Source organism: Vipera ursinii (assembly GCF_947247035.1).
Source record: "Vipera ursinii genome assembly, chromosome: 5".
In the NCBI taxonomy this organism is placed as follows: Eukaryota; Metazoa; Chordata; class Lepidosauria; order Squamata; family Viperidae; genus Vipera; species Vipera ursinii.
The window spans coordinates 1,734,071-1,757,416 of NC_139518.1; the positions used below are offsets into that span (position 1 = coordinate 1,734,071).

Consider the following 23,346-nt stretch of genomic DNA (forward strand, 5'->3'; position numbering starts at 1 on the left):
TTAACCTCACTGACAGGTTTGGCCAGGTGGACCAGGAAGTGCAAGAAAAAAAAATTGGCTGGGATCTGGCAGCAGGAGAGAGAGAGATGTTTACCCTACCTGGGCAGGTCTTCCGGCCCTGGAAGTGGTAAAGTCTGTGCTAGGGATAGGCACGTGAAGTGGGTGGATCCAGTTCGGTCTGCACCTCTTTGGCTTCTGGGGTGAGGCTCTGGATTGAGAGAGAGAGAGAGAGAGAGAGAGAGAGAGAGAGAGAGAGAGAGAGAGAGAGAGGGAGGGAGGGAGGGAGGGAGGGAGGGAGGGAGGGAGAGGGCAAAAGAGAAGGCAAAAGAGAGAGAGGGAAAAAAGAGAAAGAGAGAGAAAGAGAGAGAGGGCAAAGAGAGAGTAAGACAGCAAAAGAGAGAGGGGGCAAAAGAGAGTGAAAGAGAGCAAAAGAGAGAGAGAAAGAGAGGACGAAAGAAAGAGAGAGGCTGAAAGAGAGCAAAAGAAAAAGAGAGTAAGAGAGAGCAAAAGAGAGGGGGCTAAAGAGAGAGAGGGGGGCAAAAGAAAGAAGGACAAAGAGAGCAAGAGAGAGCAAAAGATAGAGGGGGCTAAAGGGAGAGAAAGAGAGAGAGGGCAAAAGAGAGAGAGAAAGAGAGAGAGAGCAAAAGAGAGGAGGGGAAAGAGGGGTGTTTGCAAAGGAAGCTGGGCGAGATAAAACATATTTACCCGTCTCCAGAATCGAGTTTTATAGATCGTTCTCAGCTTGTAACCCTTTGTTTAGTAAGCATTCGTAATTACAATGGCAATAAAAATGGTGATTTAGGATCGTTTTTCACGACATCCATGTAGTCACATGATCAAAATCCAGACGCCGGGCTACTGGCGTGTACCTGTGACGGTTGCAGCATCCCTGAGTCACAGGATCCCTCTTTTGTGGCCTCCCGGCAAGCAAAGTCAGTGGGGAAACTGGGTTCACTTCACAACCGTCTTATTGTTAAACAAATCACTCCAGTTGTTAAGTGAATCACAAAGTTGTTAAGCGAATCAGGATCCCCACCCCACCCCTTTGAAGGTCGCAGGTGGGGATCATGTGATCCCGGGACGCTGCGAACACGAGAGACGCGTGCTGGTTGCCAAGTGTACAAATTTTGATCCCGTGACCGTGGATAGGTTGCAACCGTCATAACTGTGAGGACCGGTCATAAATCACTTTCCTTCAATACTGTTGGAGTTTTCCAACAGCCACTAGATGAACGCTTGTCAGACGCTTGACAGCTGACTCGTATTTACGACGGTGGCAGCGTCCCTTCGGGGTCATGTGATCACCCCCTTTTGCGAAGCCGACGGGGGAAAGCCGGATTCACTTTAACAACCAAGTAATTCACATAACGACTGCGGCGGAAAGAAAGGTCGTAAGATGGGGCGAAAGTCGCTTAGCGACTGTCTTGCTTAGCAACGGAAATTTGTGGCTCCGTTGTGGTGGTAAAATGAGGGAGTGTCTCTTCTCCAGAGCTGGTTAAGAAGTGTCACTAAATCGTTTCTAGATGTTTGGGGTTCGTTTGCTCCCATGAATGACAAGGCAGGAGCTTCTGGCTGCGTCCCTTTGGGGTGCAAAGATTTTGGATTGACGGCACCCACTTGGGGTCCCCTGTCCATGGGGGTTCTCCATCACCCAGGTCAGGGTTGCCCCAAAGGTGCTTTTTCAGGAGGCAACTGGACTTTCCTTCCTTCCTTCCTTCCTTCCTTCCTTCCTTCCTTCCTTCCTTCCTTCCTTCCTTCACCCTCCCTCCCTTCCTCTCTCACTCCCTTTTTTCTTCTCCTTTCTTCCTTCCCTCTTTCCTTCTTTCCTCCCTCCCTCCTTTTCTTCCTCCCTTCCTTCCTCCTTTCCCTCCTTCCTTCCTTCCATCCTACCTTCGTCCCTTCCTTCCTCTCTCACTTCCTTTTTCCTTCTCCTTCCTTCCTTCCTTCCTTCCTTCCTTGCTGCCTCCCTCCCTCCATTCCTTCTCTCCTTCCTACCTTCATCCGTCCCTCCCTTCCTTTCTCGCTCCCTTTTTCCTTCTCCCTTCCTTCCTTCATCCCTCCCTCCTTTCCTCTTTCGCTCCCTTTTTCCTTCTCCTTCCTTCCTTCCTTCATCCCTCCCTCCTTTCCTCTTTCGCTCCCTTTTTCCTTCTCCTTGCTTCCTTCCTTCCTTCATCCCTCCCTCCCTTCCTCTCTCGCTCCCTTTTTCCTTCTCCTTCCTTCCTTCCTTCCTTCATCCCTCCCTCCTTTCCTCTCTCGCTCCCTTTTTCCTTCTCCTTCCTTCCTTCCTTCCTTCATCCCTCCCTCCTTTCCTCTTTCGCTCCCTTTTTCCTTCTCCTTCCTTCCTTCCTTCCTTCATCCCTCCCTCCCTTCCTCTCTCGCTCCCTTTTTCCTTCTCCTTCCTTCCTTCCTTCATCCCTCCCTCCCTTCCTCTCTCACTCCCTTTTTCCTTCTCCCTTCCTTCATCCCTCCCTTCCTCTCTCGCTCCCTTTTTCCTTCCTTTCCTTCCTCCGTCCCTTGTTTCCTATCTCTCCTTCCTTCCTTCTGTTGATGGAGATTCTCCGTCATCCTGGTCAGGGTTGTCCCAAAAGTGCTTTTTCAGGAGGCAACTGGACTTTCCTGTTTGTTTTTTTCCTTTGAAGGCCTTTCGCTTCTCGTCCCAGAAGCTTCTTCTGCTCTGACTGGAGGGTGGGTAAGGGAAGTATTTATACTCCTTGCAGAAAGCTGATCATTAGTCCTCTCTTTGAGAGTCGTTGAGGCCACCTGGAGGTTTTATCTGCGTCCTCAGAGTGGGGCAAATGGGGGTGGGGCCTTCTTGGACCTGCTGAGAGGACCGGGTTGTAGACTGGAGGTAGACGATGTTGTGTCCCTCCCCCTCGGTTGAGGGAGGGGTGTTCAGTTTCGACCTAGAGGGCCTCTTTGACCCCCTCTTCCAAGCCAGCGGTCCTCCCTGCCCAAAATGTGGACTTGGCTGTCTTCGAAAGAGCGGCCTCGGTCTTTGAAATGCAGACGGACGGCTGAATCTGGTCCCTCCTGTGTTGTGCCAGGCATTTATGAAGGGGTTGTTTTGTTTCCTCAGCGTACAGATCTGCACACGGCTCCCTGCATTGTCCTGGATATACCACATTGCTTACTTTGTGTCTAAGGGGTCAAAGAGGCCGTCTAGGATACCTTGGCTCTTTTAGGACTGGTGGACTTCAACTCCCAGAATTCCTCAGCCAGCCCTGCTGAGGGGAAAGGGAGGTTTCCAAGCTGAACCATGCTGGCTCAGGAATTCTGGGAGTTGAAGTCCGTGAGTCATGAAGGGGCCATAGTTCCCCCACGCTAGCTTAGGAATTCTGGGAGTTGAAGTCCACGAGTCATGAAGGGGCCATAGTTCCCCCACGCTAGCTTAGGAATTCTGGGAGTTGAAGTCCACGAGTCATGAAGGGGCCATAGTTCCCCCACGCTAGCTTAGGAATTCTGGGAGTTGAAGTCCACAAGTCATGAAGGGGCCATAGTTCCCCCACGCTAGCTTAGGAATTCTGGGAGTTGAAGTCCACAAGTCATGAAGGGGCCAAGGTTGCCTACCCCTGGCCTAGGTCAAGACTGAACAACCCTCCCTCAACAGAGGAGGGAGAATACAACATCATCCATCTCCAGTCTACAACACGGTCCTTTCAGCAGGTCCAAGAAGGCTCCACCCCCATTTGCACCACTCAGGTGTCCCCGAGGACACAGGTAAGTCTCCAAGTGGCCTCAAGGACTCTCTAAAAGGAGGCAAAGGACCAGCTGTCTGCGAGGAGTATAAATCCTTCCCTTCCCCATTCCTCCAGGCAGAAGTGAAGAAGCTTCTGGGATGGGAAGCGAAACGCCTTCAAAAGGAAACCCAAGAAAGTCCAGTCGCCTCCTGAAAAACGCCTTTGGGACTTAAGAGTCCGTTGCATTCCCCACGAGGAGCTGCAGACGGAGAGTTCGAGAGTCCTTCGTTCGGGAGGACCTACCTTGAGGAACCTCAACGACGCAGCCCAAGGCGGACTAACCCTTGGCGAAGGAGACACGGAGGGCAGGATCCGAGCCAGCTCATTAGGACGGAGTAGCGAAGGATGTAAGCTGATCTCATCCCGGCCTCTTTGGCTTAGTCGGCGTTGTTTGCCAGCAGATCCTGTTCCAGCACGGAGGGCAGGAAGCCAGCATTGATGTAAAGGCTGGAGAGAGAGGTGCAGGTTAAACGGGGTGAACGCGCTCTGTGTCCCCGACTTACGGCCACGACGGAGCCCAAAACTGAGATATTTGTTAAAATAAGATGAGATGAGACGAGATGTAAGATATAAGAAGATATAAGATACAAGATGATATAAGATATAAGTTTGCTTAGAATAGAATAGAGCTGGAAGGGACCCTGGAGGTCTTCTAGTCCAGCCCCCTGCTCAAGCAGGAGAACCTATACCCTCTCGGACAGGTGAATGTCCAGTCTTTCCTTAAAAATCTCCAGTGATGGAGCCCCCACGATTTCTAGTGGCAAGCTGTTCCACTGGTTAATTGTCCTCACCATCAGGAAGTTTCTCCTTAATTCCAGGTGGCTTCTCTCTCTGGTCAGTTTCTTGTACTGCCCTCTGGCTGCTTTGGAGAATAAGTTGACCCCTTCTTCTTTGGGGCAGCCCCTTGAATACTGGAATAACTGCTATCGTGTCTCCCCTATTTCTTTTTTTCTTTAGACCGGACAAACCCAAATCCTGCAGCCGTTCTTCGTGTGTTTTAGGCTCCAGGCCTTGGATCATCTTAGCTGCTCTTCTCTGATTTTTTTTTCCAAACTCTCAACATCTTTTCTGTGATAATGGTGACCAAAATTGGCTGCAGGATTCCAGGGGTGTTCTGCAATAAGATATAAGATAGGCTAGCATATAAGATATAAGATAGATGTAAGATGTAAGATAGATATAAGATAGGCTAGCATATAAGATATAAGATAGATATAAGATAGGCTAGCATATAAGATGTAAGATAGATATAAGATAGGCTAGCATATAAGATATAAGATAGATATAAGATAGGCTAGCATATAAGATATAAGATAGATATAAGATAGGCTAGCATATAAGATGTAAGATAGATATAAGATAGGCTAACATATAAGATATAAGATAGATATAATGTAAAGTCGCGTGCTTCACATAGAGACGGACACAGAGCTGGGGTAAAGATGAGTTTATTCTGAACAGAACGAACTGGGGAAACGGAAGCCTGGCGTCTATTTGTACCTGCCCAGGTGGATGGCATCCAATCAGTTCAAACCTGGGCTTCCTGCCAGTGCAGGTGACAATGGGTGTAGATCCTGGCTTCCCACCAGGCTGACCATGCCTGGGGCTGTCAACAGCTTAAGTCATTAGGCTTATCCTGAGTGAGCAGTCATCGCCCGGAGCTGTCCAGCCCCTCTGCTGATCTGCACCATCAGCCTCCTGCTGTGCTGTCCTTTGTGTATGCTGGGAGGCATACACTGCATATAAGATAGGCTAGCATATAAGATATAAGGTAGATATAAGATAGGATAGCATATAAGATATAAGATAGATGTAAGATGTAAGATAGATATAAGATAGGCTAGCATATAAGATATAAGATAGATATAAGATAGGCTAGCATATAAGATATTAGATAGATATAAGATAGGCTAGCATATAAGATAGATATAAGATATAAGATAGGATAGGATATAAGATAGATATAACGTATCAGATACAAGATAAAGATAAGATACTGAATTTGAAGCAGAACATGCAGATTCAGCCACAGTTTTGTTCTAAATAGCATCAACAGGAGTTCGAGCAAACATAGTATCCATCACGGATCTCTTTCAAGCTGAAAGCACAGAGAAAAAGCAATGATCAGGGATCTGAAGGCTAAACCATTTGATGAACAAGTGAGGAAAGTGGTTTGGTGTGATCTAGTGAAGAGAAGGGCGAGGGGGGGGCAGGATAGCCGCCTTCCAGTATCTCAGGGGCTGCCCCAAAGAAGAGGCAGTCAAGCTCTTCTCCAAAGCCCCTGAAAGCAGGACAAGAAACAACGGATGGAAACTCGTCAAGGAGAGAAGCAAGCTGGAATTAAGGAGGGATTTCCTGACAGTGGGAACAATTAACCAGTGGAACTGCTTGCCACCAGAAATCGTGGGCGCTCCATCCCTGGAGAATTTCAAGAAGAGACTTGTCCGAGATGATATAGGATCTCCTGCTTGAGCAAGGGGTTGGACTAGAAGACCTCCAGGGTCCCTTCCAGCTTGATTCTATTCTCAAGAGTGGAAAAAACGTATCCAGGAAAGATCCCTTAAATAGGAGCCAGCCGTGTGCCGCAGCTGCCAAAAACGCCAACGCAGCCCTAGGCTGCATCAAGAGAGAGACAGAATCAAGATCACGTAAAGTGTTGGGACCACTTTACAAAGTCTTAGTAAGACCACACTTGGAATATTGCATCCAGCCACGATGTAAAAAAAAGATGTTGAGACTCTGGAAAGAGTGCAGAGAAGAGCAAGAAAGAGGATCGGGGGGACTGGAGGCTGAAACAAACAAGGAACGGTTGCAGGAATTGGGTCTGTCTAGTTTAATGAAGAGAAGGACGAGGGGGGACATGATAGCAGCCTTCCAATATTTGAGGGGCTGCCCCAAAGAAGAGGGGGGGATCCACTTATTATCAGTGCTAGTAATGAATGGGTTTTTTTTCCAACCTCCACATCCATTTTCCAGCAATTTGCAAATACTGATTTTTGGCTGAGCAGCATTCCTCAAAAAGTCCTGGACTTACTTTACAACCCCTCATTTAGCAACCGTTCGAAGTGACAGCCGCACTGAAAAAAAGTGACTTACAACCAGTCCTCACACTTATGACTGCCTCCACATGCCCACGGTCACCCAATCACAATTTGAGGACTTGGTATAACTAGCACATATATATATTTCCGACGGTTGCAGCGTCCTGGGGTCACGTGATTCCCCCCCATTTGCAATCTTCCCAGCTGGCTTCTGACAAGCGAAAGCAATGGGCGTGTGTGTGTGAGAATCCGAATTTGTTTAACGACCATATGATTCGCTTATCGACCGCAAGGGTCCGCTTCGTAACTGCGGCGAAAAAAAATAGCTTGTAAAATCAAGCCCGACTGACTTAGCAATCTCCTTGCTTAGCAATGGAAAGTCTGATCCGTTGCCGTCGTAAGTTGAGGACTAAGTGTAATTTAGACTTTGGGGCTTGGCTACCCCGGGTCTGTCCAGGCCTCACTCCCATTTTAAATTCAATTTACAGCTCCCCCCCAAAACACTGATATTCCCTGGCAGCCCTTTAAAATTGGGGGGCGTTTAAAAATAGTTTCTCGGAAGAAAAACAGAAAAAGGATCTTTTGAGACATGCAAAGATTTCTCCCTGCGTTTCTGGAGATTTATAGGTCTGGTGGAATGACATCAAACGCGCCACATTTTTTTCCTCAATTTTAGCATCCTTTTAAAAGCTCCCACACACACACACATACACATACACACATACACACAGGTGTTTGTGTGCATGGCGTGCATCTGCAAATCTTCAGAGGCGCCCTAATTCTGCAAAAGGCGATGCGGAAAATCGGGAAGGCTTTGGTCCAGGTAGCGACCGTGATCAATTGCAAGGGATCTACCTGCGGGGGTCTACTTAGGGCCACCTGTCCACGTCTGGGATACAGGGTCACTGGCCAGCAATTATGGCTGCTGGCAGCATCCTGGGGGATCTGGCCGCATTTTGCCAGCCATTGGGATTCCTTGGGGCTCTCCGAACATGGTTGTCTTCTTGCAGATGTTTCATTACACAAATTCAGTAACGCCACCAGCCCTGGTGAGATTACCTAGTTGGGTATTGAAACGTCAGGAAGAAAATGAAAAAGCTCAGAGAACACCAGGGACCCCACAGTTGTTGTTGTGGTTGTTGTTGTTGTGGTTGTTGTTGTTGTTGTTGTTGTTGTTGTTCTTCTTCTTCTTCTTCTTCTTCTTCTTCTTCTTCTTCTTCTTCTTCTTCTTCTTCTTCTTTTTCTTTTTCTTCTTCTTCTTCTTCTTCTTCTTCTTCTTCTTTTTCTTCTTCTTCTTCTTCTTCTTCTTCTTCTTCTTCTTCTTCTTTTTCTTTTTCTTCTTCTTCTTTTTCTTCTTCTTCTTCTTCTTCTTCTTCTTCTTCTTCTTCTTTTTCTTCTTCTTCTTCTTCTCCTTCTTCTTCTTCTTCTTCTCCTCTCCTCCTCCTCCTTCTCTTTCTCCTTCTCTTCCTCCTCCTTCTCCTTTGAAATGAAATAAAACAAAACAAAATAATAAGAGGCAATAAAATAAATAAAATAAAAACAAAAGGAAATAAATAGTTATAGTTATAGTTTATTTGATTTATATACCGCCCTTCTCCTTGGTAGGGACTCAGGGCGGTATATAAATATATATAACTGGGGTTTTAATGTACAGGGTGATTTAATGCTTTTTAATTGTTTTAACTTTTGTATGTTTGATTTTTAATTCCCTGTAAACCGCCCTGAGTCCTCAGGGAAAGGGCGGTATATAAATGCAAATATTAATTAAATTAAATTATTAAATAAAATAACAAAAGGAAATAACTGATCATGTGAAATGAAATAAATAAAATAAAGTACTGAAATGAAATGGAATAAAAGGAATAAAATAAAATAGAAATGAAAGGCATCCAAGGGACGACTCGGAGTTCCGTCAGCTGAGGGGACCAGCCCCTCCTGCCCTCTCCCTCCATTCCCAGAGGAAGGAGAAAGGAAATCCAGTCAGTCCCACCTCTGCAAAGACCAGCCAAGCACGGAGCTGAAAGGGGAGAAAGTGAGGCTGGGCAGGCAACACCCCCCCCCCCAAAACGTCCCGTGGCTCCTGTCGCTACCCATTAGACACTTTACAAGGCCTTGGTAAAGCCACACCTGGAATCCGGCATCCAGTTGTGGTCACCACGATGTAAAAAAAGATGTCGAGACTCTAGAAAGAGTGCAGAGAAGAGCAACGAAGAGGATCAGGGGGCTGGAGGCTAAAACATATATCAAGAACGGTGGCTGGAATCGGGCATGTCCAGTTTAACGAAGAGAAGGACCAGGGGGGACAGGATAGCAACCTTCCAGTATCTCAGGGGCTGCCCCAAAGAAGAGGGAGTCAAGCTCTTCTCCAAAGCGCCTGAAGGCAGGACAAGAAGCAACGGATGGAAACTAGTCAAGGAGAGAAGCAACCTGGAACTAAGGAGAAACTTCCTGACAGTTAGAACAATTAGTCAGTGGAACTCCTTGCCTCCAGAAGCTGTGAATGCTCCGACACTGGAAGTTTTTAAGAAGAGACTGGACAGCCGTTTGTCTGAAATGGTATAGAGTTTCCTGCCTGAGCAGGGGGTTGGAGTAGATGACCTCCAAGGTCCCTTCCAACTTTATTATTATTATTTATTATTATTTATGAAGACTGCGCCCAGGAGGATTCTGGACCCTGGCCAGCCCATTTGCTCATCCATTTGTGCTGGCTGGGCTCCTGGCTTTTTTAGCTGATTGCTTTGCGAAGAAGACTTTTCTTAAATAACGAGGCCGTTTCCCCAAATAGCCCAGGGACACTTTTTGCACAGTGTGTAAGAGGAGAGAGGACAAGGCGAGGGAGAACAGGGAAGGAAAGTCCTGCCTGAAGTGGTCCAGAGGCTTCGTGGTCAACTGAACGTGCCGGATGATTTCCAGGCCGTGAGGGGACACCAGGAGCAAGGCAGGAATGTCCCGGGCGTTCAGCCTCCTTGCTGTGCAAGGCACAAGGTGTTCCCTTGAAGCGTTTCGGTTCCCTTCGTCCCCCGGTGAGCAGCGTGAGGCCTGAGGCAAGCAATGGCTCTGTGCAAGGTGGCATTGTGTAAGGAAGGAAGGAAGGAAGGGAGGGAGGGAGGGAGGGAGGGAGGGAGGGAGGGAGGAAGGAAGGAAGGAAGGAAGGAAGGAAGGAAGGAAGGAAGGAAGGAAGGAAGGAAGGAAGGAATCATCCACTTTTTTCTTTTGCAGGAGAAAGGCCTTTTGAAATTTGGTTAGAAGAATAGAATAGAATAGAATAGAATAGAATAGAATAGAATAGAATAGAATAGAATAGAATAGAATAGAATAGAATAGAATAGAATAGAATAGAACAGAACAGAACAGAACAGAATAGAACAGAATAGAATAGAATAGAATAAACAGATTGTAGAATAGAAAAGAATAGAATAGAATAGAATAGAATAGAATAGAACAGAATAGAATAGAACAGAATTTAGAATAGAATAGAATAGAATAGAATAGAATAGAATAGAATAGAATAGAATAGAATAGAATAGAATAGAATAGAAAATATAGAATAGAATAGAATAGAATAGAATAGAATAGAATAGAATAGAATAGAATAGAAAATATAGGAATAGAATAGAATAGAATAGAATAGAATAGAATAGAATAGAATAGAATAGAATAGAATAGAATAGAATAGAATAGAATAGAATAGAATAGAATAGAATAGAATAGAATAGAATAGAAAATATAGAATAGAATAGAATAGAATAGAATAGAATAGAATAGAACAGAACAGAATAGAATAGAATAGAACATAATAGAATAGAACAGAATTTAGAATAGAATAGAATAGAATTTAATAGAATAGAATAGAATAGAATAGAATAGAATAGAATAGAATAGAATAGAATAGAATAGAAAATATAGAATAGAATAGAATAGAATAGAATAGAATAGAATAGAATAGAATAGAATAGAATAGAATAGAATAGAATAGAAAATATAGAATAGAATAGAATAGAATAGAATAGAATAGAATAGAATAGAATAGAATAGAATAGAATAGAATAGAATATTTTTTTTAATTTTAATTCCATTTATATCCCGCCCTTCTCCGAAGACTCAGGGCGGCTTACAGTCTAAAGCACAAATCAATGTGCTTAGCAGTAGCCTTCATTCTATGTATATGCCTGCTTATTAGGGCTTTCACACACACCCCAAGCGGCATTATTACAAAGTCAGCTTAATTGCCCCCAACAATCTGGGTCCTCATTTTACCTACCTCGGAAGGATGGAAGGCTGAGTCAACCTTGAGCCTGGTGGGACTCGAACCTGCACTAATTGCAGGCAGCTGGTGTTACTTAAGGAGGCATTAGCCCACTGCTCCACCAAGGCTCCACCAAGGAATAGAATAGAATAGAATAGAATAGAATAGAATAGAATAGAATAGAATAGAATAGAATAGAATAGAATAGAATAGAATAGAATAGAATAGAATAGAATAGAATAGAATAGAATAGAATAGAATAAATATTGGAATATAGAATAGAATAGAGTAGAGTAGAGTAGAGTAGAGTAGAGTAGAGTAGAGTAGAGTAGAGTTAGTTACAACAGCACTGAGGAAAGTGACTTACGACTGGCCCTCATACATACGACCATCGGAGCATCCCCCTGGTCACATGTTCCAATTCCAGACCCGAGGGATGTACTCACGACCGTTGCAGCCTCCTAGGGTGACATGATGCCCTTTGCAAACATCTGATGAAAAGACTCAACGGGGGAAGTCAGGTTCGCTCAGCCCCCACCCAATTCGCTTAACAACCGCGATGATCTGCTTAACCACCAGGGCCAAAGAGGTCGCAAAACGGGGCGTGACTTCCTTAACCGCCGCCTTGCTTAGCATGGAAAATCCTGGTCCCCTTTGAGATGATGAAGTGGAGCGTTATCCGCAAGGGAGGCAAAGAGAAGCCTCTTTTCCAGGACGGGGAAATTGCAGGGTGGGGTTTGGGGCAAGGAAGCCCCCCCCCTCCTTGCACCCATGTCCGCAGGGAGGCTGCCTGCCTGCAGCTGGCGGGGACGGCGAAGGACGGCGAAGGACCCCGAAGGACGGAACCGCAGGTGGCCCATTGGGCCGGATCACGAGTGCTTTGCAGGTGCTCCTGGCTCTTGAGTGCTGCGGCTCTTAGGATTGTGAGTGTCGAGGCGCAACTGGAGTGCTGGAAGGCAGCCCCAGGAGAGCAGAACAGCTTCCTCAAAGGCCTGATGTCAGGCTAAGAGCCATTTTTGGTTTTTTGGCTCAAGACAAGAACTCTGAACTCTCTGTCCCTGAGCCGTTCATTTCAGGGGTTCTGAAGCATCAGAAGGAATTTGAAAAATTAGAATGATTTATTTATTTACGGTATTTTATTTTAATTCCATTTATATCCCGCCCTTCTCCGAAGACTCAGGGCGGCTTACAAGCTTAGCAGTAGCCTTCATTCTATGTATATGCCTGTTTATTAGGGCTTTCACACACACCCCCAAGCGGCATTATTACAAAGTCAGCTTATTGCCCCCAACAATCTGGGTCCTCATTTTACCTACCTGGGAAGGATGGAAGGCTGAGTCAACCTTGAGCCTGGTGGGACTCGAACCTGCACTAATTGCAGGCAGCTGGTGTTACTTAAGGAGGCATCAGCCCACTGCTCCACCAAGGGTCTCCCCCTCCCCCTCCCTCTCCCCCATCCTCCCCCCCCACTCCTCTTCTCCACAAACCTCCTTCCATTCTAGCACTGATTAGGTTACGTAGCTGGGTCATGAAACGCCTGCAAAAAAACCCACCCAGCTCAGAGAGCGCCAAGGACCCCACAGTCCTCCTCCTCTTCCTCTTCCTCTTCCTCTTCCTCTTCCTCCTCCTCCTCCTCCTCCCCACAAACTCTACTCTCTTCTGGCACTGATGATGTTCCTTAGTTGGGTCATGAAATATCTGCAAGAAAACCACCCAGCTCAGAGAGCGCCAAGGACCCCACAGTCATTCCTCCTCTTCCTCTTCCTCTTCCTCTTCCTCTTCCTCCCTCTTCCTCTTCCTCTTCCTCTTCCTCCTCCTCCTCCTCCTCCTCCTCCTCCTCCTCCCCACAAACTCTACTCTCTTCTGGCACTGATGATGTTCCTTAGTTGGGTCATGAAATGTCTGCAAGGAAACCCCCCGGTTCAGAGAGCGCCAAGGACCCCACACACATTCCTCCTCCTCCTCCTCCTCCTCCTCCTCCTCCTCCTCCTCCTCCTCCTCCTCCTCCTCCTCCTCTCCACAATGCCCCCTCCCTTCTAGCACCCATGATGTCACCTCGTTGGTTCATGAACTGTCTGCACCCTACACTGAAAACCCCAAATGTAGGGTCCTCGGTGCCCTCTACCAAGCCCCCCACCCCATTTGGGGTTTCACTGTAAGGCAGCCTGCCTCAAGCCAACCCCAAGTTTTTTTTTTTAAAAAAATGGTTTGAGCAGAGAATCTCCGTTTCTGGAAAACCTCCCGACACTTTGCAGACGGAGGAGAAGAAGGATTCCTTTTATGGATCCTCCCGAGAGAATCGGCTGAGCGTCTGGATGCTCCGTTCGCTTCCAGGGGAAACAGATCTCTCTTTCTGGCAGTGCCCACCTGCCCGCTCTGCCTTGAGCGCCAGGCAAGCCAATTCTCTCTGCACTTTCATCGCTTCCTTTCGTTTATTGATTTTGTTTTATTTTTAATTTAAGGGCATCGGGGGGGGACGTTGCTGTCCCACCCCTTGGCTGAGGGTGGCCGGAAAAAGAGACGGGCCTGGGGATAAGCCAACATCGCCACAGATGTGTTAAGCAGGCCTGCTGGTGGGTTCAGAGACCCCCCCACCCCCCACCCCAGGGACAGATGGGGTTGAAGTCTTGGGGGGGGGGTTTGGGGACTGATGACAGCTCCCCAGGAAACCCAAACCTGCTTTTTTTTTAAAAAAAAATCTTACTGGCAGGTCAAGGGGGTAAAGGAGAGGGAATAAGGGCCGGACCCCTCCATTTGGACCTGTAAGATTAATTTTGAGGAAAGAGCAAAACGATCTTCGAGCTCTCTGGCCCAGGCTGGGAAGTTTAATTTTAATTTTAATTGGTGTTTTTTTTAACTTTTTCAGGGACTGTTGTAATTATTTTTAATTGCTTTTAACTTTTGTATTTCTTGTTTTAATACCCTGTAAACCGCCCTGAGTCCTTCGGGAAAGGGCGGTATATAAATACAATTAAATAAATAAATAAAAGCCCTGCTATTTTGTTTTGCTTTGTCTTGTTTTAGATTACTTTACTTTACTTTACTTTATTATTTTATTAGTGTAGTTTAGTTTTATTTTAATTTTATTTATTGCATTGCATTGCTTTGCTTTGCTTTATTTTAATTGCATTGCATTATATTATATTATATTATATTATATTATATTATATTATATTATATTATATTATATTATATTATATTATATTATATTATATTATTATATTATATTATATTATATTATATTATATTATATTATATTATATTATATTATTATTTTAGTTTATTTTAGTTTATTTTAGTTTAGTTTATTATTTTATTATTTTATTAGTTTAGTTTAGTTTAGTTTTTTTTTAATTTTATTTATTATTTTATTGCATTGCATTGCATTGCTTTATTTTATTGCATTGCATTGCATTGCTTTATTTTATTGCATTGCATTGCATTGCATTGCTTTTCTTTTATTTTACTCTTTTATATTCTTTATCTTTTTATTTTATTTATTTTACTATTTTATTTTATTGTAGTTATTTGGGAAGAGTGCAGAGAAGAGCAAAAGAGATGACTGGGAAACTGGAGGCTAAAACATACGAAGAACGGTTGCCGGAATTGGGTATGTCTAGTTTAATGAAGAGAAGGACCGGGGGGGACACGATAGCCTTGTTCCAATATTTGGGGGGGGCTGCCATAAAAAGAGGTGGGGGAGGGGGTGTCAACCTCTTCTCCAAAGCTCCCGAAGGCAGGAAAAGCATCAAGGAGAGAAGCAACCTGGCCCTAAGCAGAAATGTCCTAATATTGAGGACAATTAACCAGTGGAACGGCTTGCCACCAGAAGTTGTGGATGCTCCAACACTGGAGGCTTTCAAGAAGAGACTGGACAGCCATTTGTCTGGAATTTTTTTAATTTAATTTTAATTCCATTTATATCCCGCCCTTCTCCGAAGACTCAGGGCGGCTTACAATCTAAGAAGCACAAATCAAATGTGCTTAGCAGTAGCCTTCATTCTATGTCTATGCCTGCTTATTAGGGCTTTCACACACACCCCAAGCGGCATTATTACAAAGTCAGCTTAATTGCCCCCAACAATCTGGGTCCTCGTTTTACCTACCTGGGAAGGATGGAAGGCTGAGTCAACCTTGAGCCTGGTGGGACTCGAACCTGCACTAATTGCAGGCAGCTGGTGTTACTTAAGGAGGCATTAGCCCACTGCGCCACCAAGGCTCTTGGTGGAGCAGTGGGCTAATGGGATAGATGACCTCCAAGGTCTGATTTCTCTTCAGATCATATAAACCTTTTGCCTTTCACTAAAGATTTTCCATGGAGATGAACCTATACGAGTTTATAGCTATTTTTTTTTTTTGGACTTTCATGCTGCAAACCACCCAGGGTCACTTCAGAACAAAAGGGATGGTAAGTAATAGGTTTAATACATAAAATAAGAATCAACGAAACAAGGTCCCTTTCAACTCTGTTATTCTCCATTCTCTGTGTTTACATTCAAGAGTTTCTTTGGCTTCTTTTTTCCCCCCACTGGTCGGCTCAAGAAAACACACACAAACACACACAAACACCTTGGCTGATGTTTGTTGGCTTGCTTTATTTATCCCTTAATGAAGTATTTACAGCTTTCTGCTGTTCTTCACACCCGTTTCTCCTCTTTACACCCTACGAATAAAAGGCGGCGTTCTCATTTCCTTTGAAATATACAAAAAAAATATATCTTTATTTCTCATAGGTTTCTCGCCACATTGTCCCCACATGTGGGTTTGTTGATGCAGTGAGAGGGGTTTTTTTTCTTCTTTATTGGCAGATTTGGCTTTGTGCACCGGGATCTCAGGTGTTCAGGGCCAAACACGATGATGCAAAAGGATGGAAATCGCGCGGAGACTCACAATGCAAAACGCAGCTTTTTGTGCTTCCAAGGCGAGGTTGGACCGAATTTTCTGAGTCAGATAGCGGACATCACAATTTTGCAATGCAGATTGTCATTTGTTTCACCCACCCCGTCTGCCTTGCACAGATTTGCGGGCAAGATTTCAAGGGCAGGCTTGGACAAGCCCAAGAATCTGCCTTTGTTTGGCTTTACGAAGCCCCTCAGCTGTCAAGAGCAGCTTTGGTCAACCTGGGCAACTTGAAGATGGGTGGACTTCAACTCCCAGAATTCCCCAGCCAGCTGCAGTTCACGCTCCTTCCGGTGGCCAAGGTTGGCTGACTGGGGAATTCTGGGAGTTGAAGTCCACCCATCTTAAAGTGACATGCCACGGTGACATTCATGCTGGCTCAGTAGATGGATGGATTGATGAACAGGTGAGTAGATAAATTGATGGGTGGATGGATGGAAGATGGATCAATAGATGAAAAGATAGAATGATGGATGGATGGATGGATGGATGGATGGATGGATAAACAGATTAATAGATAGATGATAGATGAGATGATAAATGATAGGTGATAGATAGATGATAGAGATAGATAGATAAATAGATAGATAGATAGATGATTGATGGATAGATGATAGATGAGAATAAATGATAGACAGATGATAGATAGATGATAGACAATAGATGGATAGATGATAGATAGATAGATAGATAGATAGATAGATAGATAGATAGATAGATAGATAGATGATTGATGGATAGATGATAGATGAGATGATAAATGATAAGTGATAGGTGATAGACGATAGATGGATAGATGATAGATAGATAGATAGATAGATAGATAGATAGATAGATAGATAGATAGATAGAAGATTGATGGATAGATGATAGATGAGATGATAAGTGATAGGTGATAGATGATAGATAGACAGACAGATGATACATGATACATGATAGATAAATGATGGATGGATAGAAGTCTAGATAAATAGATAGATGATGGATGGATGGATAGACAGACAGACAGACAGACATAACATGAAAGGACCCCTTGTCCAAACGAAGAAGACCCTCCCTCCCTCCCACCTCCCTGAAGCAGGCCAAGACGGAGGGAATGTGGCTGAAACTCTGCCGCCAGCCCTGCTGAAGGGCCGTGGGGAGCTCCCTCTGCAAGAAGGGGCAGCCGCCGATGGCTCTGGAGACGCCATTACCGGCCTGCGGCCTGCCTTCCAAGCAGCGGCCTCCAAGGGCCAAGTCATAAATTAGCCCCCGGGGGCAGGTGGCTCATTCTGCAGGCTCTCCAGAGGCCGATGGCTTCATTCAGCCTGGAAAATCTGAGCCCATTCATGTCTCTCTCCCAGACAGCTGTGCTTCTTGCAAGCCCCGGAGTCAGAAGAACAGAGCTGGAAGGGAGCCTGGAGGCCTTCTAGTCTGACCCCCTGCTCAGGCAGGAGACCCTCTACCATTCCAGACAAATGGCTGTCCAGCCTCTTCTTAAAAACTTCCAGCGTTGGAGCATTCACGGCTTCTGAAGGCAGGTTGTTCCACTGGTTCATTGTTCTTACTCTTAGGAAACTCCTGGGATCCCTCCTTGATGATTTTCCATCCGTGGACGTGGCTCTTCCGTTGTGGGGGAGAAGGCCATGAGTTGCACTGCGGCTATCCTAGGGCAGATGCATCAACCAAAAACAGAGCATCTTCTCACCACCTAGCCCAGGGGTCTTCAAACTTGGCCCTTTTATGACTTGTGGACTTCAGCTCCCAGACTTCCTCAGCCAGGAATGCTGGCTGAGGAATTCTGGGAGAGTTGAAGTCCACAAGTCACGAAGGGGCCATAGTTCCCCCACGCTGGCTGAGGAATTCTGGGAGTTGAAGTCCACAAGTCGTGAGGGGGCCATATTTCCCTCATGCTGGCTGAGGAATTCTGGGAGTTGAAGTCCATGAGTCATGAAGGGCCCATAGTTCCCCCACGCTGGCTGAGGAATTCTGGGAGTTGAAGTCCGCCAGTCATGAAGGGGCCATGGTTCCCCCATGCTGGCCGAGGAATTCTGGGAGTTGAAGTCCGCCAGTCATGAAGGGGCCATAGGTCCCCCATGCTGGCTCAGGAATTCTGGGAGTTGAAGTCCGCGAGTCACGAAGGGGCCATGTTTGAAGACCCCTGACCTAGCACTCGGTCTCTTCTTTGGCCTGTCCCTTCATGTGTTACCTTTCCACTTGCACGGAGTCTCCACCGATTGTTCAAAACCAAAATCTTACAAGGCGGGAGGGAGGACAGTGTTAACCCCACTCGGCTGACCCCTTCTTATAAGGCTTCCACAAGAGAGAAGAAGAAGGTTTGTGGCGGCTTTGACCTGTTAGGATGAATATTTTTAAACCCTAAAATTGGTCCAGCTGGGACACTCACATCTTTCAATGATTCAGCCCAGAATGCTGGAAAACTAGACAGGGAGACACTGGGCAGTTCCTAACCAAAGCTCAGGATTCGGTGATGTTTTCATGAGAAATGCCTTTTTTTAAGCCTTATCTCTAGCTATGAAGTTGAGTGCATTGGGGAAAGGGGGAAAGGGAGGGAGGGAGGGAGGGAGGGAGGGAGAGGAAGGAAGGAAGGAAGGAAGGAAGGAAGGAAGGAAGGAAGGAAGGAAGGAAGGATAAGGAGACAGAGGGAGCAAGGGAAGAGATGGAAATAGGAAGGAAGGAAGGAAGGAAGGAAGGAAGGAAGGAAGGAAGGAAGGAAGGAAGGAAGGAAGGAAGGAAGGAAGGAAGGATAAGGAGACAAAGAGGGAGCAAGGGAGGAAATAGAAATAAGGAAGGAAGGAAGGAAGGAAGGAAGGAAGGAAGGAAGGATAAGGAGACAAAGAGGGAGCAAGGGAGGAGATGAAAATAGGAAGGAAGGAAGGAAGGAAGGAAGCAAGGAAGGAAGGAAGGAAGGAAGGAAGGAAGGAAGGAAGGAAGGAAGGAAGGATAAGGAGATGAAGAGGGAGCAAGGGAGGAAATAGAAATAAGGAAGGAAGGGAGGGAGGAAGGAAGGAAGGAAGGATAAGGAGACAAAGAGGGAGCAAGGGAGGAGATGGAAATGAAGGAAGGAAGGAAGGAAGGAAGGAAGGAGGGAAGGAAGGAAGGAAGGCAGGCCTAGAAGCATCGCCGTGGGGCTGTTTTCCCATCAGCTCATGCTCTACTGACCATAGTTACAACTTCTCTCCGTGTCATCTCCTCCTCTGCCTCCACCCCTCCCCCTCCCTAAGAGCATCCTAAATCTTCCCCCATCCTTCCCAGCCACACACACACATGGGCCACAAGTGCCCCGGCTCTCCTCCCACTAGGAGGCACTACCGTAGCCTTCGATGCCCATCCCGCCCTTAAGAGCAGGATCCTCCCCGATGGGCAGAGAGCAACTCTTTAAAGCCTGTTGCACAAACCGCACACCCAGGTTTTACAATTCACTCTCTTTCTCTCTCCCCACCCCACACACATCTCCTTACCAGATGAAGGAAGCGCAACACACCTGCGGCTTGCAGCTGAGCATAAGGTTGGCACCCACCTCGGGTTTCATTAAGTTGTGAAGGACGCTGTGTTCTGTTCTGGCAACTCACAAGTTTTGACACCCTGCCAGGAAAGCAGTCCCGCTCTCTCTAGCTTGCAAACCGAATAGAATAGAATAGGGCTGGAAGGGACCTTGGAGGTCTTCTAGTCCAGCCCCCTGCTCAAGCAGGACACCCTATACTATTTCAGACAAGTGACTGTCTAGCTAGCCTCTTCTTAAAAACCTCCAGGGATGGAGCGCCCATGGTTTCTGGTGGCAAGCTGTTCCACTGGTGAATGGTCCTCACTGTCAGGAAGTTTCTCCTTGATTCCAGGTTGCTTCTCTCTTTGATCAGTTTCCAACCGTTGCTTCTCGTCCTTCCCTCTGGCGCTTTGGAGAATAACGTGACCCCCTCTTCTTCTTTGGGGCAGCCCCTCAGATACCGGAACGCTGCTATCCTGTCTCCCCCATTTCTTCTTTTTTTTAGACTAGCCAAACCCGAAATCCCGCAGCCGTTCTTCGTACGATTTGGCCTCCAGTCCTTGGATCATCTTAGTTGCTCTTCTCTGCATTTTTTTCCCCAAACTCTCAACATCTTTTTTCTGATAGGGTGACCAAAACTGGCTGCAGCATTCCAGGTGTGGCTTCACTAGGACTTTACAAAGCGGTCCTAATACTTCACTTGATTTTGATTCTATGCCTCTGTTTATACAAATCCCCCCCCCCCCGGATTGTATTAGCTTTTTTGGCTGCTGCCGCACACGGCTGGCTCACGGTCAAGCGATCGTCCACTGGGACTCCAAGGTCCATCTCACAGTCGCTGTTTTTGAGTCAGGTCTCGCCCAGTCTTTTATTTGTGCCTTTGGTTGTTCCTGACTAAGGTAAGACTTTGCTTTTGGGGGCATGTCTTCTGCCTTCCACCCCCTAAAATAAGGGTGGACATTTAATCAAGAAGTTTGGACGGGACGGTTGACCCCCCAGACCAGCAGCAGGATTATTGCTGTTCGTTTAGCTTAAATCAGCGTTTCTCAATCCCAGCCGCTTTAAGTGGGCTGGACTACAACTCCCAGAATTCCCCAGCTGGCTGGGGGAATTCTGGGAGTTGTAGTCCAGCCCACTTAAAGCGGCTGGGATTAACAAACCGGTGTGCTTGAACTGCAATCAAACACAAGAGCCTGGCTTTCTCCGACTTCCTCAGCCCTCCCAAACCTCAAACAAGATTAAGAGGTGCTCAGCTTATTTATTTACTCCTCTGATTTACGCACCGCCCTTCTCACTAGATAAGTGAGCTTGGTTGCAACTCCCGCAGCCTCCCAGCCTGGAACGGGGAGTCCTGTTCCACATCTGACCAGGCACTTAATGACAGGATTAATTCTGCCATTAATTAGGTTGTGAGCATCCGGTGCGAGCCATCTGTGGCGATCCTAAAGTGGAAGGAGAGAATCGGGAAGCCAGGGCTTCGCCCTGAGTAACCCTCAAGCGGTTTTGTGTTTCCAAAATCCATGAAAAGTTAATTCATAAAATTAATTCCTTCAGGGCTTCGTGAATTAACCGGTGGAACGGCTTGCCTTCAGAAGCAGAAGGGAAGGCTTTCAAAAAGAGATTGGGCAGCCATTTGACTGGCATGGTATAAGGTCTCCTTGCCTGAGCAAGGGAGGGTATGGACTAGACCAGGGCTTTTCAACCAGTGGTACGGGTACCACCCGTGGTACTTTGGCACCTGGCAGGTGGTACGTGACCATCCTAGAAAAGTGGTAGCAGGGGAGGGGAATGAGCTGAACTGGTTGCAGCACCACACAAGCCTGAGCGAGAGACGGCTGGAGCTGCAGGGCCGTCGGGGCTCAGCGGAAGCACCAGGATCAGCGCCAGGATCCAGCTGGAGCTCGGCGCTGATCCTGGTGCTTCTGAGCCCAGAAGAAGCGCCGATCAGCCGGTATGTTGCAGCATCTCCAGGGTCTTGTGATTTACATTCGGATGCTTGGCAACTGATTCATATTTATGACGGTCACAGTGTCCCAGGGTCATGTGACGGGACCAAAACCTGCTGCAACCACCCAGCAGAGAAGTGGGGGGAATCAAAACCAAACACCCCCCCACACACACACCACCCCCGCTGCCAATCCTCAACAAAAATGCCCACAACAATGAAAACCTCGGACGGGAGGAAGAGCGCCGCCAGGCGGACAGGCAGGTGTCTTGCTCGGCTGTGGCTTAGGGGGCACTTTTTTCAGTGCCATTGTAACTTCGAACAGTCACTAAGCGAACAGTTGTAAGTCGAGGACTGCCTGTACTTCATCCCTTTTTTCCTTTTTTTTTTTTGGTCATCAGGTTTTTGACACCTTGCTAGGCGACTCGGATGTTGCCATATCCTAAAAGTGGCACAATGGGTGAAAAGGTTGAAAAGCCCTGGACTAGATGACCTCCAAGGTCCCTTTTTGCAAGCCTAATATTCTGTGTTCCCTGTTATAAGTTTGGCTGGAACCTGCAAGGCAAACGATTAAGATATGACCAGCAGAGGGCGCCAGACGCCCAGTACTCAAGGATTAGGGGAAAAAAGAAGATTTTTAAAAAGAAAGATACCAGGATTGAGAATAAAGATAAAAGTTTTCCTGGTACACAACTGAAAGTGACTTGATGCATTCAACTATGTGTGTCTTTTCTAGCCTATTAATCCCATAGTGGAGGCATCAATCATTTAATTTAATTAATGACTTGCCTCCAGAAAGTTGTGGGTGCTGCCACAAAGAAGAGGGGGGTCAAATTATTCTCCAAAGCACCCGAAGGCAGGACAAGACACAACGGATGGAAACCCATCAAGGAGAGAAGCAACCTGGAATTAAGGAGGAACTTCCTGACAGTGAGGACCATCAACCAGTGGAACAGCTTGCCACCAGAAATCGTGGGCGCTTTATTTATACGTAAGTAATCTATAAAATAGTGACGCGGTGGCTCAGTGGGTTAGGACGCTGAGCTTGTTGATCTGAAGGTCGGCAGTTTGGCGGGTCGAATCCCGAGTGCCGCGTAGCAGAGTGAGCGCCTGTTACTCGTCCCAGCTTCTGCCAACCTAGCAGTTGGAAAGCACGTAAAAATGCAAGTAGAAAAATAGGGACCACTCCGGTGGGAAGGTAACAGCGTTCCATGAGCCTTTGGTGTCTAGTCATGCCGGCCACGTGACCACGGAGACGTCCTCGGACAAGCGCTGGCTCTTCGGCTTTGAAACGGAGATGAGCACCGGCCCTTAGAGTCGGAAACGACTAGCACGCGTGTGCGGGGGAACTTTTACCTTTAATATATATAAAACATAAAACATAAATAAAAGCACTATGGGACAAAATTAATATATCCTTCCCTCACCGCTCATTTATTTCCACAAGCATTGACCACAACACTTACACTAAACATGAAACAATAATGTTAAATCTCTCTCTCTGAATCCTGTCATGTATTACTTCCAATTACTCTCATAATCTTCATCCTATTTTAATACATTCTGTGACATCACTACTGTTTAAGGCTGTGTGTGTGTGTGTGTGTGTGTGTGTCTGTGTCTGTGTGTGCATGCGTGCGTGCGTGCGTCTCTGTGTGTGTTTGTCTGTCTGTGTGCAACTTTGGCCACTTTAATACTTGTGGACTTCAACTCCCAGAATTCCCCAGTCAGGATGTGTGGGCTTCAACTCCCACACTTCAATTCCCAGAACTGCGTGATTCACTTAACAATTGCAAGTGATTCGCTTAACGACCGTGGCTGGCTAAGGAACTCTGGGAACTGAAATCCACGGATCCTGGCTGGGGGATTCTGGGAGTTGAAGTCCACAAGTCTTAAAGTGGCCAAAGTCGGACACCCCTGATTTAAGACCATGTTAGGGAAAGAAGAAACTACTTTTTTGTGCTAGCCAATGATAGCTTGTCTATCAGCATTTT

General features: G+C 46.4%; 1 protein-coding gene across 1 annotated transcript in view; it reads left to right on the plus strand.

The window, feature by feature from the left end:
- The first annotated feature begins 4,351 nt into the window (after positions 1-4,351).
- LOC310641201 (transferrin receptor protein 1-like) overlaps positions 4,352-23,346 on the plus strand; it is a 546,690-nt gene continuing 527,695 nt past the window's right edge. The window contains exon 1 of the mRNA XM_083364069.1: positions 4,352-4,384. The gene's annotated coding sequence lies outside the window, so the exon portion shown is untranslated. The remainder of the gene's footprint in view (positions 4,385-23,346) is intronic.